At 37.4% G+C, this 14,000-nt stretch overlaps 1 protein-coding gene across 2 annotated transcripts in view; it reads right to left on the reverse strand.

The window, feature by feature from the left end:
- Positions 1 to 14,000, reverse strand: part of POLH (DNA polymerase eta) — a 48,732-nt gene that overhangs the window by 19,733 nt on the left and 14,999 nt on the right. The gene's annotated exons all lie outside the window — the stretch shown is intronic.

Here is a 14,000-nt window from a genome sequence, read left to right on the forward strand (position 1 = left end):
CAAATGAAACTGAACTCACCAATCTTCCTGAAAGCGAGTTTGAAATAAAAACCATAAACATGCTCATGGAGGTACAGAAAACTATTCAAGAACTCAGGGACGAATTTAAGTCAGAGATTCAATCATTTAGAAATTCCATATCTGAAATGAAACATACAATGGAGGGATTTAAAAGCATATGAAATGGAGTAGAAGAGGCAGTAAATGTAATAGAAATTAGAGAAGAGGAACCCCTACCTCACACCCTACATAGAAGCTGATGCACAGAGAAAAAAGGATCTCTAAGAATGAAAGAATATTGAAAGAACTGTGTGACCAATCCAAATGGAACAATATCTGCATTATAGGGGCACCAGAAGAAGAGAGAGAAAAAGGGATAGAAAGTGTTATTGAGGAAGTAATTGCTGAAAATTTCCCCAATCTGGGGAAGGAGATAGTCTCTCAAGCCACAGAGGTGCACAGATCCCCCAACACAAGAGACCCAAGAAGGACAACACCAAAACATTAATAATTAAAATGGCAAAGATAAGGATAAAGGGATAAAGACAGACTTTTAAAAGCAGCTAGAGAGAGAAAAAAGATCACATATAAAAGAAAACCCATCAGGCTATCATCAGATTTCTCAACAGAAACCTTACAGGCCAGAAAGGAGTGGCATGATATATTTAATGCAATGAAGCAAAAGGGCCTTGAATCAAGAATACTCTATCTGGCAAGGTTATCATTTAAATTTGAAGGAGGGGTTAAACAATTTTCAGATAAGCAAAAGCTGAGAGAATTTACCTGCCACAAACTACCTCTACAGTGCATTTTGGAGGGACTGCTACAGATGGAAGTATAACTAAGGCTACAAACAATATCACCAGGGGAAATAAAACCACAGCAAAGTAGAACAATTAATTACTAAGCACATGCAAAATCAAATCAACTATCCCTAAAGTCAATGAAGGGATAGACAAAGAGTAGAGAATATGATACCAACCATATAAAGAATGGAGGAGGAAGAAAAAAGGAGGAAAAACAAGAACCTTTAGATTGTGTTCGTAATACTATACGAAGTGAGTTAAATTAGACTGTTAGACAGTAAGGGAATTACCCATGAACCTTTGGTAACCACGAATCTAAAGCCTGCAATGGCAATAACTACATACCTATCGATAATCACCTTAAATGTAAATGGTCTGAATGCACCAATCAAAAGACATAGAGTCACTGAATGGATAAAAAAACAAGACCCATCTATATGCTGCCTACAAGAGACTCACTTCAAACCCAAAGACATACACAGACAGAAAGTAAAGGGATGGAAAAAGATATCTCATGCAACTAATAGGGAAAGAAAAGCAAGAGTTGCAGTACTTATATCAGACAAAATTGACTTCAAAACAAAGAAAGTAACAAGAGACAAAGAAGGACATTACATAACGATAAAGAGGTCAGTCCAACAAGAGGTTAAAACCATTATAAATATCTATGCACCCAACACAGGATCATCTACATATGTGAAACAAATACTAACAGAATTAAAGGGGGAAATAGAATGCAATGCATTCATTTTAAGAGACTTCAACACACCACTCACTCCAAAGGACTGATCAACCAGACAGAAAATAAGTAAAGAGACAGAGGCACTGAACAATGTATTAGAACAGATGGACCTAACAGACATCTAAAGAACACTTAATTCAAAAGCAACAAGATACACATTCTTCTTAAGTGCACATGGAATATTTTCAAGACTAGATCATCTACTAGGCCACAAAAAGAACCTCAGTAAATTAAAAAAGACTGAAATTGTACCAACCAACTTCTCAGATCACACAGCTATGAAACTAGAAATAAATCACACAAAGAAAATGAAAAAGCCCACAAACACACGGAAGCTTAATAACATGCTCCTAAATAATCAATGAATCAATGACCAAATAAAAACAAAGATCAAGCAATATATGGAGACAAATAACAATAATTCAACACTGCAAAATCTGTTGGATGCAGCAAAGGCCACTCTAAGAGGGAAGTATATATCAAAGCCTACCTTAGGAAAGAATAACAATCCCATATGAAAAGTCTAAACTCACAATTAATAAAACTAGAAAAGGAAGAACAAATGAGGCCCAAAGTCAGTAGAAGGAGGGACATAATAAAGATTAGAGCATAAATAAATAAAATCGAGAAGAATGAAAGAATAGAAGGAATCAATGAAAGCAGGACCAGCTTCTTTGAGAAAATAAACAAAAATAGATGAACCCCTAGCCAGAATTATCAAGAAAAAAAGAAAGTCTACACACATAAACAGAATCAGAAATGAGAAATGAAAAATTACTATGGACACCACAGAAATACAAAGAATTATGAGAGAATACTATGAAAAATTATATGCCAACAAACTGGATAACCTAGAAGAAATGGACTACTTTCTAGAAAAATACAACCTTCCAAGTCTGATGCAGGAAGAAATAGAAAATCTGAATAGACCAATTACCATCAAAGAAACTGAATTGGTAATAAAAAAACTACCTAAGAACAAAACTCCTGGATCAGATGGATTCACTGCTGAATTTTATCAAACATACAGTGAAGACCTAATATCCATCCTCCTTAAAGTTTTCCAAAAAGTAGAAGAGGAGGAAATACTCCCAAACTCATTCTATGAAGCCAGCATTACTCTAATACCAAAACCAGGCAAAGACACCACAAAATAAGAAAATTACAGACAAATACCCCTGATGAACATAGATGCAAAAATACTCAACAAAATATTAGCAAACCAAATTCAAAAATACATCAAAAAGATAATCCATCATGATCAAGTGGGATTCATCCCAGGGATGCAAGGATGGTACAACATTCAAAAATCTATCAACACCATCCACCACATCAACAAAAAGAAGGACAAAAACTACATGATTATCTCCATAGATGCTGAAAAAACATTTGACAAAATTCAACATCCATTCATGATAAAAACTCTCAACAAAATCGGTATAGACGGCAAGTACCTCAACATAATAAAGGCCATATATGACAAACCCACAGCCAACATTATACTTAACAGTGAGAAGCTGAAAGCTTTTCCTTTAAGATTAGGAACAAGAAAAGGATGTCCACTCTCCCTACTTTTATTCAACATAGTGCTGGAGATCCTAGCCACAGCAATCAAACAACACAAAGAAATAAAAGGCATCCAGATTGGTAAGGTAGACGTCAAACTGCCACTGTTTGTAGATGACATGATGTTCTACATAAAAAACTGTAAAGAATGCACTCCAAAACTACTAGATCTAATATCTGAATTCAGCAAAGTTGCAAGATACAAAATTAATACACAGAAATCTGTTGCATTCCTATATACTAACGATTAACTAGCAGAAAGAGAAATCAGGAAACAATTCCATTCACAATTGTATCAAAAAGAATAAAATACCTAGGAATAAATCTAACCAAGGAAGTGAAAAACCTACACTCTGAAAACTACAAGACACTCATGAGAGAAATTAAAGAAGATACCAATAAATGGAAACACCTCCTAATCTCATGGATAGGAAGAATTAATATTGTCAAAATGCCCATCCTGCCTGCATCAATCTACAGATTCAATGCAATCCCTATCAATATACCAACAGCATTCTTCAATGAACTAGAGCAAATAGTTGTAAAATTCATATGGAACCACAGAAGACCCTGAATAGCTAAAGCAATCCTGAGAAGGAAGACTAAAGTGGGGGGAATTATGCTGCCTGACTTCAAGCTCTACTACAAAGCCACAGTAATCAAGACAATTTGGTACTGGGACAAGAACAGACCCATAGACCAATGGAACAGACCAGAGAGCCCAGATATAAGCCCAAGCATATATGGTTAATTAATATACGATAAAGGACCCATGGATATACAATGGGGAAATGACAGCCTCTTCAACAGCTGGTGTTGGCAAAACTGGACAGCTACATGAAAGAGAATGAAACTGGATTATTGTCTAACCCCATACACAAAAGTAAACTCAAAATGGATGAAAGACCTGAATGTAAATCATGAAACCATAAAACTCTTAGAAAAAAACATAGGCAAAAATTTCTTGGACATAAACATGAGCAACTTCTTCAGGAACATATCTCCCTGGGCAAGGGAAACAAAAGCAAAAATGAACAGGTGGGACTATATTAAACTAAAAAGCTTTTGTACAGCAAAGGACACCATCAGTAGAACAAAAAGACATCCTAAAGTATGGGGGAATATATTCATAAATAACATATCCGATAAGGGGTTGACATCCAAATTATATAAAGAGCTCACACACCTCAATAAACAAAAAGCAAATAAGTCAATTAAAAAAATAGGCAGAGGAGCTGAAAAGACACTTCTCCAAAGAAGAAATTCAGATGGCCAACAGGCACATGAAAAGATGCTCCGCATCCCTAATCATCAGAGAAATGCAAAATAAAACCACAATGAGATATCACCTGACACCAGTTAGGATGGCCAACATCCAAAGGACAAACAACAACAAATGTTGGCGAGGATGTGGAGAAAGGGGAACCCTCTTACACAGCTGGTGAGAATGTAAAAAAGTTCAACCATTGTGGAAAGCAGTATAGAGGTTCCTCAAAAAACTAAAAATACAGATACCATTCGACCCAGGAATCCCACTCCTTGGAATTTACCCAAAGAATACAACTTCTCAGATTCAAAAAGACATATGCACCTCTATGGTTATTGCAGAACTATTTACAATAGCTGAGAAATGGAAGCAACCTAAGTGTCTATCAGTAGATGAATGGAAAAAGAAGATGTGATAAATATACACAATGGAATATTATTCAGCCATAAGAAGAAAACAAATCCTACCATTTGCAACAACATGGATGGAGCTAGAGGGTATTATGCTCAGTGAAATAAGCCAGGTGGAGAAAGACAAGTACCAAATGATTTCACTCATATGTCGAGCATAAGAACAAAGAAAAAACTGAAGGAACAAAACAGCAGCAGAATCACAGAACCCAAGAATGGACTAACAGTTACCAAAGGGAAAGGGACTGGGGAGGATGGGTGGGAAGGGAGGGATAAGGGGGGCAAAAAAGAAAGGGGGCATTATGATCAGCATGTATAATGTGGGGAGGCACGGGGAGAGCTGTGTAACACAGAGAAGACAAGTAGTGATTCTACAGCATCCTACTATGCTGATGGACAGTGACTGTAATGGGTTTGTTGGGGGGATTTGGTGATGGGGGGAGTCTAGTAAACATAATGTTCCTCATGTAATTGTAGATTAATGATAACAAAATTAAAAAAAGACATATGTACCCCTATGTTTATCGCGGTACTATTTACAATAGGAAAGTATGGAAGCAACCTAAGTGTCCATCAGTAGATGAATGGATAAAGAAGATGTAATACATATACACAATGGATTATTATTCAGCCATAAGAAGAAAACAAATCCTACCATTTGCAATGGATGGAGCTAGAGGGTATTATGCTCTGTGAAATAAGCAAAGCGTAGAAAGACAAGTACCTAATTATTTCCCTCACCCGTGGAACTTAACAATGAAGCAAAACTGAAGGAACAAAATAGTAGCAGACTCTCAAACTCCAAGAAGGGATTAGCAGTTACCAAAGGGGCAGGGTGGTGGAGGGTGGGTGGAGAGGGAGGGAGAAGGGGATTGAGGGGTATTATGATTGGTATACAGGGTGTGGGGAAGGTCACAGGGAGGATATTGTATCACAGAGAAGGCAAGTAGTGACTCTGTGGCATCTTACTATGCTGATGAACAGTGATTTCAATTGGGTATGGGGGAGAGGACTTGATAATATGGATGAACGTAGTAACCAGATGTTTTTCATGTGATACCTTCATAAGTGTGTATATCAGAGATACCTTAACAAAAAAATAAAAAATAAAAATGGAATATAAGGCCCCAGGTCTAAATGCCTCTTTGGGGTCTTCTTTTCTATGAAGCCCTCCATGTGCATATGTAATAAACTGTTTCTCCTTTAAAAAACATTTTTTAAGGCCATAAATGATAACCTAAAAAATTGGTGGCATGTTTCTGGGTGGAATAAGTTAACATTAAGGTATCTAAATAAGTAAATTCAATGTAATTCCATCAGGACTTTTTATGAATTCAACTAATATATTCTGAAATATACACTGAACAATACAGTTGCATAAATAGATGAAATTATCTTGGAAAACAAAAGTAGAGGGAGTCCTTATATTATGACATACTATAAACAGTAATAAAAACAATGTGTTTCTGCAGGAGCAGACCAACTAATGGAATATTACAGAAACGGACCCACTTATATAATACAGGAAATTGAGAAAGAATGAATTTTTTAAATTAAAACATCATTTATATACAAATATTATACTGGTTTCAAATATACAACACACTGGTTCAACAGTTACCCATATTATTAATTCCTCTAGTGCAGTCAGTATTTATCAACATAGTAGGATGTTACAGAATCACTAACTATTCTCCATGCTGTACTACCGTCCCCATGACCAAACTGTACTGTGACTGTGAATTATTGGGCCCCTTCATTCCCTTCCCCCTCTCCCTCCCAACTTTTCCCTTTTGTAACCACTAATCACTGCTTAGTGTCTATGAGTCTACTGCTATATTGTTCCTTCTGTTTTATTTTCATACCCTGCAAGTAAGTGAAATTATTCAGTACTTGTCTTTCTCCACCTGGCTTATTTGACTGAGCATAACGTCCTCTACATCCATCCACACTGTTGCAAATGGCAGAATTTCTTTGCTTTTTATGGCTGAATATTTCACTGTCTATCTGTACCACATCTTCTTTATCCATTCTATTGATACACACTAAGATTGCTTCCATATCTTGACTAGTGCAAATAGTGCTGCCATAAACACAGGGTTGCATATGTCTTTTCGAATCAGGTACCTTCTCTTCTTCAGGTAAATTACTAGGAGTGGAATTACTGGGTCAAATGGTATTTCTATTTTTAGTTTTTTCAGGAACATCCATATTGCTTTCCACAATGGTTGCACCAATTTTTCCCACCAACACTGTAGGAGAGTTCCCATTTCTCCGCATCCTCACCAGCATTTGTTATTTATTATCTTTGGGATACTGGCCATCCTAACCAGTGTGAGGTGATATCTCATTGTGGTTTTAATTAGCATTTCCCTGATGATTAGTGATGTGGAGCATCTTTTCATGTCTCTGTTGGCCATATGAATTTCTTTGGAGAATTGTCTCTTCATATCCTCTGCCATTTTTAAAAAATTTTTTATGAAGGTATGATTGATATACACTCTTATGATGGTTTCATATGAAAAAACAACGTGGTTACTACATTCACCCACATTATCAAGTCCCCACCCATACCCCAATGCAGTCACTGTACATCAGTGCAGCAAGTTGCCAGAGATCTACTATGTCCCTTCTCTGTGATACACTGTTCTCCCCGTGATCCCCGACACCATGTGTACTAAACATAACACCCCTCAGACCCCTTCTCCCTCCCTCTCCACCCATCCTCCCCTTTGGTAATCACTGGTTCATTCTTGGAGTCTCTGAGTCTGATGCCATTTCATTCCTTCCCTCCGCCCATTTTTTAATCAGGTTATTTGCTTTTTAGGCGTTGAGGCATGTGAGTTATTTATATATTTTGGATGTTAACCCCCTGTCAGATACATCATTTACAAATATATTCTCCCATACTGTAGGATGCCTTTTTGTTCTGTTGATGGCGTCCTTTGCCATACAGACCCTTCTTATTTTTTAGTTTGATGTAGTCCCATGTGTTCATTCTTGCTTTTGTTTCCCTTGCTCGAAGAGATGCATGTAGAAAGTTGTTCATGTTTATATTATATTCAGATTTTTGCCTATGTTATCTTCTAAGAGTTTTATGATTTCATGACTTATATTTAGATCTTTGATCCATTTTGAGTTTACTTTTGTATATCGGGTTAAACAATAATCCCGTTTCATTCTCTTGCATGTAGCTGTCCAGGTTTGCCAACACCAGTTGTTGAAGAGGCTGTCTTTTCCCTATTGTATGTCCATAGCTCCCTTATTGTATATTAATTGACCATATATGGTTGGGCTTATATCTGGGCTCTCTATTCTGTTCCATTGATCAATGGTTCTGTTCTTGTGCCAGTACCAAATTGTCTTGATTACTGTGACTTTGTAGTAGAGCTTGAAGTTGGGGACCATAATCTCCCCAGCTTTTTATTCTTCCCTTTCAGGATTTCTCTGGCTATTACGGGTCTTTTGTGGTTCCATATGAATTTTAGAACTATTTGCTCTAGTTCATTGAAGAATGCCGTTGGTATTTTGATAGGGATTGCATTGAATCTGCAGATTATTATAGGCAGGATGGCCATTTTAACAATATTAATTCTTCCTATCCATGAGCACAGGATGTGTTTCCATTTATCGGTATCTTCTTTAATTTCTCTCCTAAGTGTCTTGTAATTTTCAGAGTATAGGTCTTTCACTTCCTTGGTTAGGATTATTCCTAGGTATTTTATTCTTTTTGATACAATTGTGAATAGAATTGTTTTCCTGATTTTTCTTTCTGCTAGTTCATCATTAGTGTATAGGAATGCAACAGACTTCTGTATATTAATTTTGTATCCTGCAATTTTGCTGAATTCAGATATTAGACCTAGTACTTTTGGAGTGGAGTCTTTAGTGTTTTTTAAGTACAATATCATGTCATCTGCACACAGTGAGAGTTTAACTTCTTCCTTACCAGTCTGGATGCCCTTCATTTCTTTGTGTTGTCTGATTCCCACAGCTAGGACATCCAGAACTATGTTGAATAAAAGTGGAGAGTGGGGATCCTTGTCTTGTTCCCAATCTTAAAGAAAAGGCTTTCAGCTTCTCGCTGTTAAGTATGCTGTTGGCTGTGGGTTTGTTGTATATGGCCTTTATTATGTTGAGGTACTCACCCTCTATACCCATTTTGTTGAGAGTTTTGATCATGAATGGATGTTGAATTTTGTCGAATGCTTTTTTGGCATCTCTGGAGATGATCATTTGGTTTTTGTCCTTTTGGTTGATGTGGTGGATGATGTTGATGGATTTTCTAATATTGTACTGTCCTTGCATCCCTGGAACAAATCCCACTTGATCATGGTCGATGATCTTTTTGATATATTTTTGAATTAGGTTTGCTAATATTTTGTTGAGTATTTTTGCATCTATGTTCATCAGGAATATTGGTCTGTAATTTTCTTTCTGTGTGTCTTTGCCTGGTTTTAGTATTAGAGTGATGCTGGCCTCATAGAATGAGTTTGTAAGTATTCCCTCCTCTTCTACTTTTTGGAAAACTTTGAGGGTGGGTATTGGGTCTTCACTAAATGTTTGATAAAATTCAGGGTGAAGCCATTGGTCCAGGGGTTTTCCTCTTAGGTAGTATTTGATTACCAATTCAATTTCATTGCTGGCAATTATTCTCTCATAATTCTTTGTATTTCTGTGGTGTCCATAGTGACTTTTCCTTTCTCATTTCTGATTCTGTTTATGTGTGTAGACTCTCTTTTTTCTTGATAAGTCTCGCTAGGGGTTTATCTATTTTGGTTATTTTCTTGAAGAACCAGCTTTTGCTTTCATTTATTCTTTTTACTGTTTTATTCTTCTCAATTTTATTTATTTCTGCTCTAATCTTTATTATCTCCCTCCTTCTACTGACTTTGGGCCTCATTTGTTCTTCCTTTTCTAGTTTCATTAATTGTGAATTTAGACTGTTCATATTGGATTGGTCTTCTTTCCTAAGGTAGGCCTGTATTTCAATATCCTTACCTCTTAGCACGGTCTTCACTGCATCCCACAGATTTTGCAGTGTTGAATTATTGTTGTTATTTGTCTCCATATATTGCTTGATCTTTGTTTTTATTTGGACTTTGATCCATTGGTTATTTAGGAGAATGTTGTGAAGCTTTGATGTGTCTGTGGGATTTTTCATTTTCTTCGTGTAATTTATTTCTAGTTTCATACCTGGGTGGTCTGAGAAGCTGGTTGGTACAATTTCAATCTTTTATAATTTACCAAGGCTCTTTTTGTGCCCTAGTGTATGATCTATTCTTGAAAATATTCCATGTGCACTTGAGAAGAATGTGTTTTCTGCTGCTTTTGGATATAGAGTTCTGTAGATGTCTGTTAGGTCCATCTGTTCTAATGTGTTGTTCAGTGCCTCTGTCTCCTTACTTATTTTGTCTGTTTGATCTGTCCTATGGAGTGAGTGGAGTGTTGAAGTCTCCTAAAATGAATTCATTGCATTCTATTTCCCCCTTTAATTCTGTTAGTATTTGTTTCATATAATGTAGGTGCTCCTGTGCTGGATGCACAGGTATTTATAATGGTTATATCTTATTGTTGGATTAACCCCTTTATCATTATATAATGTCCTTTGTCTCTTGTGACTTTTTGAAGTCTATTTTGTCTGATACAAGTACTGCAACTCCTACCTTTTTCTCCCTATTAGTTGTATGAAATAACTTTTCCCATCCCTTCACTTTTAGTCTGCGTATGTCTTTGGGTTTGAAGTGAGTCTCTTCTAGGCAGCATATAGATGTGTCTTGTTTTTTTTATCCATTCAGTCACTCTATGTCTTTTGATTGGTGCACTAAGACCATTGACACTTAGGGTGATTATTGATAGGTGTGTACTTATTGCCATTGCAGGGCTTTGGATTCATGGTTACCAAAGGTCCAAGGTTAACTTCCTTAGTATCTAAGAGTCTAACTTATCTCACTCAGTATGCTATTACAAATACAATCTAAAAATTCTTTTTTTCTCCTCCTTTTTCTTCCTCCTCCATTCTTTATATATTAAGTATCATATTCTGTACTCTTTGTCTATCCCTTGACTGACTTTGAGTGTAGTTAATTTAATTTTGCCTTTGCTTAGTAATTAATTGTTCTACTTTCTTTACTGTGGTTTTATTACCCCTGGTGACAGCTGTTTAGCCTTAGGAACATTTCCTTCTATAGCAGTCCCTCCAAAATACACTGTAGAGATGGTTTGTGTGAGGTAAATTCTCTCAGCTTTTGCTTATCTGGAAATTGTTTAATCCCTCCTTCAAATTTAAATGATAATCTTGCTGTATACAGTATTCTTGTTTTGATGCCCTTCCACTTCATTGCATTAAATATATCATGCCACTCCCTTCTGGCCTGTAAGGTTTCTGCTGAGAGGTCTCATGATAGCCTGATGGGCTTTCCTTTGTATGTGATCTCTTTTCTCTCTCTGGTTGCTTTTTATAGTTTGTCCTTATCCTTGATCTTTGCCATTTTAATTATTGTATGTCTTAATGTTGCCTTCCTTGGGTCCCTTGTGTTTGGAGATCTGTGCACCTCCATTGGCTGATAGACTATCTCCTTCCCCAGATTGGGAAAGTTTTCAGCAATTACCTCTTCAAAGACAATTTGTATCCCTTTTTCTCTCTCTTCTTCATCTGGTATCCGTATAATACGAATATTGTTCCGTTTGGATTGGTCACACAGTTCTTTCAATATTCTTTAATTCTCAGAGATCCTTTTTTCTTTCTGCGCCTCAGCTTCTTTGTATTTCTGTTCTCTAATTTCCATTTCATTTATCATCACCTCCACCGTATCTAATCTGCTTTTAAAATCCTCCATTATATTCCTTAATGATTGGATCTCCGACCGGAATTCGTTCCTGAGTTCTTGAATATTTTTCTGTACCTCCATAAGCACATTTATGATTTTAATTTTGAAATCTCTTTCAGGGAGATTGATGAGATTGATTTCATTTGACTCTTTTTCTGGTGTTTCTAGTATTTTGGTTTGAGCCAGGTTCCTTTGACATTTCATATTTGTATGTGGCGCCCTCTAGTTTCCAGAAGCTCTGCTCTCTGGAGCTGCTCAGCCCCTGGAGTGATGTCGGGGGTCACAGAGGAGTGGTATTGGTGCCTGGGGAGAGGAAAGAGCTGTTTCCTGCTTCCAGATCCTATGCCTGTCTCCACCACCGGAACCAGTGGGCTGAACCCACAGGTGTAAGCCTCTATGCTTTGCAATTGTAGTTGCTGTAGGTGGGGCTTCCCTCTGGCTGACCTGATGCCAGGGCAGGGGCTGCCAGTTTGTGAGGCAGGGGCAGGTTGGCAGGGAGAAAGGCACAGCAGGCTGTGTTTCATGATGGGGGACCTTGGAGCTGCGTATCCAGTCAGGGCGATGGAGCACCCGAAGCTCCTGAATGTTCCCAACCTGCTGGGCAGAGTCCACCCAGATAATTTTGCCTACCTAACCTTTCTCCTGAGCAGTAAGCTCTGTGCAATCCTTCCCCCTTCAGCAGCCCTCTCACTGTTAGGAAGTCTCTCAGACTGCCCACCTTTCTTTTGTCCCAGAGCAGCAGGATATGGATCCATTCTCCACAAGTGGCTGGAATTTCATTCTCTCCAGGTATTCCACCTGTCTTACCTTTTCAACCCCACTAATCACCAGAGCACCATGCAATGTAGCTTTGTGCTCCCAGAGCAGATCTCCAGGGCTAGGTGTTCAGCAGTCCCAGGCCTCCACTCCTTCCCCTCTCCATTTCTCTTCCTCCTGCCAGTGAGCTGGGGTGGGGGAAGGGCCTGGGTCCTGCCAGATCACAGCTTTGGTATATTATCCTGTTCTGTGAGGTCTGCTCTTTTCTCCAGGTGTATGCAGTCTGGTGCAGCCTTCTTTTCTGTCGCTCATATTTTTGTATTATATGTGGTTTTAGGAGGAGGCCTCTGTCTCACCTCTCACACTGCCATCTTTAATCCTCGCCTAATATATCACTCCTCTGCCTATTTTTCAATCAGGTTATTTGTTTTTTGGTGCTGAAGTGTATGAGTTCTTTATGTATTTTGGATGTTAACCCCTTATCAGATAAGTCATTTATGAATATATTCTCCTATACTATAGGGTGCCTTTTTTTCTGCTGATGGTGTCCTTTCCTGTGAAGAAGCTTTTTAGTTGGATGTAGTCCCACTTGTTTATTTTTTATTTTGTTTCCCTTGCTTGAGGAGATGTGTCCAGGAAAAAGTTGCTCATGTTTATATTCAAGAGATTTTTTGCCTGTTTTCTTCTAAGAGTTTTGTGGTTTCATAACTTACATTCAGGTCTTTGATCCATTTCTTGTTTATTTTTGCATATGGAGTTAGACAATAACCCAGTTTCATTTTCTTACATGTAGTTCAGTTGCCCCAACACCAGTTGAAGAGGCTATCTTTTCCCCATTATATCTTCATAGTTACTTTATCATACATGAACTGACCATATATGCATGGGTTTATACCTGAGCTCTCTATTCTGTGCCATTGATATATGGGTCTCTTCTTGTGCCAGTGTCAAATTTTTTCATTACTGTGGCTTTGTAGTAGAGCTTGATGTCAGGGAACACGACGCCCCCCACCCCCACCCCCAGCTTTGTTTTGAGAAAGAATGAATTTTTAATAAGTAATTGTTGGGAAAGATTGGCTCACTCTAAGGATAGTAATTAAGGTGGCTCCTTACCTTAAATAAAATTAAAAGATGAACTCCATAAGGTAGAAAAACCTAAACTATAAGGCAAATAGAAGACAATGTAGAAAAATTGCCTTCCTGAACTTCTAATAAAATGGATGTCTAAAAGGGGATTCAAAATACATAACCATAATGTGAAAAACTGATGGAATAAAATAATTTCTTCAACAATGCACAGCATAAACAAAGTTAATGGATGACATACTTGGGAGAAGATAGCTGCAATGTCAGAAACAGGAGCTAATAACTAGGATAATACAAAAACTCTAAAAAAAAATGGGGCAGGAAATCCAATGGAAAACTGGGTAAAGATTATAAATATGCAATTCACAAAAGTAAAAACTCAACTGGTTAACAAGTGCATGTATATGAAGACATGCTCAACTTCAAATAGAGAAATGTAAATTAAGACAAACCAAAAACACAAAATAACCACATTATATCCATCACATGGCAAATATTTTTAAACATTGGATAATATCAATTGCTGGTAAGAACACA

This window comes from Manis javanica, chromosome 16 (genome assembly GCF_040802235.1).
Source record: "Manis javanica isolate MJ-LG chromosome 16, MJ_LKY, whole genome shotgun sequence".
Classification (NCBI taxonomy): Eukaryota; Metazoa; Chordata; class Mammalia; order Pholidota; family Manidae; genus Manis; species Manis javanica.